This window comes from Moschus berezovskii, chromosome 8 (assembly GCF_049115385.1).
Source record: "Moschus berezovskii isolate FMDL1 chromosome 8, NW_MosBer_1.0, whole genome shotgun sequence".
Classification (NCBI taxonomy): Eukaryota; Metazoa; Chordata; class Mammalia; order Artiodactyla; family Moschidae; genus Moschus; species Moschus berezovskii.
In genome coordinates this window covers 65,148,437-65,151,907 of record NC_142467.1, presented here as the reverse complement: position 1 = coordinate 65,151,907, position 3,471 = coordinate 65,148,437, and positions in this window count along the sequence as shown.

The following is a 3,471-nucleotide window of genomic DNA, read 5'->3' as shown; positions in this document are numbered from 1 at the left end:
ATGACTGAGCATCTAAGCATAAGACTACTTGGCCACTCTGTGACTTTGGCCAAGTTACTCAGTTTCTCTTTGCCTGAAACTCTTCATCTGTAGAATGAACTAACTAACATAGAGTTTGTTGAGAAAGCACTCAAATATTGGTGGTGGTTGTTGTTATTATTTTTATTAAACTTTATTGCCTTGCAGAGTATGGGAATCAGCCAGGTTGGTATCTTAGCAGCTGTAAAGGAATTGAGGGATGTTCTTTCTGTCAAAATTTTCTTGGTTTATAATACTTTTTGGCTTTACTAATGCAAATACTTAACTCCTATCTGTCTTTTCGGGTCATTATTTCTAGGAGACAAAAGCCTTTGTAATGTAGAAATGACTCCTGTGTGAGGGCTGCTTTCAAAGACACAATGGGTTGAAAGAAAGAGCCTGTTGCTTCACCTTCTCTTTTGCTCCTGGGGGAATATCCTTGAATATTAGATGAGTGTCTCATCTGCATCTAATTAGACATCCTACTACTGTTCCCAGAATATCAGCTCTCTTCGTTGTGAAACAGGCTGATTATTTTAAATCCAGCTCTGAATTAATTTTTTAAGTCGACATCTTGATGGTTTCAATTTATTTCTAACCAAAACATTGAGTTGAATTTGATATCATAGTCATTTTGCTTATTCCACTTATTTGGTACATGCGTGTTCTGACGTGTCTGACTCTTTGCGACCCCATGGACTCTTTGTGAGTCCTCTGTCCATAGAATTTCCCTGGCAAGAATATGGGAGTGGATTGCCATTTCCTCCTCCAGGGGATATTTCTAACCCAGGGATTGAACCGGAGTCTCCTGTGTCTCCTGCATTGGCAGGTGGATTCTTTAACCGCTGTGTTGCCTGGTGGTGGTGGGAAAAATCTGTGGCTGCTTCTACTTAGACTGAATTTGTGTATATCAGAGGTGGGGCAGAGCAGCGATTCCACAGCTGTGGGGCTCACTTTGCGTTGTCGGATGAGTGGGAGAAGCCCTAGGGGAGCATGTGGCTGTAGTATTCTGTTTCTGAAAGAGAAAATGAGGCACACCCAAAGCACATGGGGCTGTGCTGCTTGGCCATGTGGCCCAAGTTCAGTGGACGATTAATCTCTACTTAGTAAACAGTAGGTGAGGCCGGGGTGAGGGCACAGTATAGTCTCGTGGGCTGAGGTTGGCAGGAGCTCTAAGACAGCGTGTCCTCTTCGGGCAGAAGCCTATTCTGGAGCCTGACACAAGGGTTTAAATTCTCTGTCTGCTGTCTACTAGCTTTGTGAATATGGGCAATCTGTATTCACTTTGCTAAGCCTCAGTTTCCTCATCTGTAAAGTGGGCTAAAGGACAGACTCCCCCTCCCCCTGCTGTGGTGGTTACCAGGATTCCATGGGATAAGGCTGCAAGGGTCTCAGCACAGGGTCTGGCTCAGAGTAAGTAAGGACTATACCAGTTCTATTGTCACTGTCTCACACAGCCCCCAGGGAACTTGGAGAGCCCTTGACTGAAGCTCATTGGCTCTATGCTGCCCTCTGGTGGCATGAATTGTCACGGCCTGGTGTGGAGGAAGGTGGGAGATGTTACCTTAACATATTATTATCAATATTTGTTTTTATTTACTTATTTGGTGGTACCAGGTCTTAGTTGCAGCATGTGGGATCTAGTTCCCTGACCAGGGATGGAACCCAGCCCCCCTCCATCGTGTGTAGTCTTAACCACTGGGACCAGTGGGGAAGTCCCTTAAGAGTAAAAACATTGCTTTAGGTTTTATTGCTTCCTTAATGACTTCCAAGATTATCTATTCAACTTTTCAAAAACAGGAGCACAGGGGAGGACTCTAAAAGCAGTATGGTGTCTTCTTCGTGTGGGAGAGCGAGCAGAAAAGCTGTGGTGGGCTTCCTTGCCAGTGAGGTTAGGGAGGTTCCAGCCATGGTTCCCTGGCAGACCAGACAGGAGGTGAAGGAGAGGAGAGGAAGGGAGACGGAGGAGCTGGAAGTGGAGGCTGGCGCTGCGCCTGCTTTCCCTGGACGTTCAGCTGGGGCAGGGCTGCTATTCCTGGGGCTCCTGTGAATTCCCTCACATCTCCACTTCTGGAGCTCTGTTTCTGCTGGCCTGCCTCATTGCCCGTGGACACAGGAGTCATGGGCCACGTCAGGGACAGGATGCAGTCAGGACTTCCTGCCGTTGCCTGAGAACAACGTCCTATTTGCCAGGAGCCCGCTCCAGATTGATAGGCCTTGGTCAGAACGGGCCCCCTCTCTGAGACTGGGTGGGACACCTCTTTGGGGTTCCCAGAGCCTGCCGTGCAGTCCTCTGGCTTAGTGTTAGACTGACAGGAATTTCAGCAGCTTCTTTGTCTCCACTGTGGACCTGTTGTTTTTAGAGGGGCTGTCCCCAGCATGCGGCAGTTGGCGACACATAGCAAATACCTCGTGTTGGAGCAGTGGCTGGCTCGTGAATGATGCACTCTGCCCTTGAGGGTGATGGACAGCACCTCACCAAGCCTTGGCTCCCCTCAGTGCTCAGCACAGGGCTTTGCTTGCAGTGGTGTCTATGTGAAGGAGTGCAGAAAGCACGTTCTCAGGGGACTCCCTAAAACTAAGATTAATTCCTGGTGTTTGAGTACGTCCTAAGAGCTATCATAGGTTCTGGGAGATTTTTACAAAGAGGTGTAAGACATAGTCCCTGGCGTCTGAGACTATGTCTTATTAGCTGTTCAAGTTCAAATAAAGGCATGAAATTGTAGGGAAAGTCCTACAATAACTCAGGACCCAAATGAGCCATCGAGATGGGTGTTAAAGTTGATACCCAAGTGGTTAGACAGGTGCCATGAGCGTGTGGTGTGAGAGCTGCACAGAGCCCTGTGCTGGGGCTTCATGCTCTGCTGTTGCCATCTTGAAATTCTCAAAATTTGAACAGAAGGCCTTGCATCGTATTTTGTACCAGGCTTGCAGTTGTGTAGCTGGTCCCGACCCCAGTTAGGTAGGTGGTTCTGGCTGCAGGTCCACGATGATCAGGTAAAGCTCCGTGAAGGAGGTGTGGCTGGGTCCAGATGAGCAACAGAGCTGGGCTGGAGTTCTCTGAGGATGCGGTCGTCCTGGTGTCAGGTCTGGGCAGCAGTGCGTACCTGCTCAGGACCTGCCTGTGGGAAGAATGTGGGGTCTGGGACCTGGTGTTTGGATCCCGAAGTATGCCCATGTGTGAGGAAGCAGTGTGGCTCTGGAGGTGGGGCCTGCATGGGACCTGGTCTGCCGGTGGGCAGAGGAGCCTGTTCACACCTCCCCAGGGAGGCCCAGGAGAGCTGCTTAGAAGGCAGCCTGGCTTGGCTTTGCCACACTAGAGTTACCCTCCTTTCTGGAATGCAGTGGATGGATGCTCACAAGGCTGCTGGGAAGCTCAGAGAAGAGAAACAATGAGAAGCAGTTTTGTAAGCTGGAAAAAAGGTGTTTTCCCTGGAGCCAAGCACAGTTCCT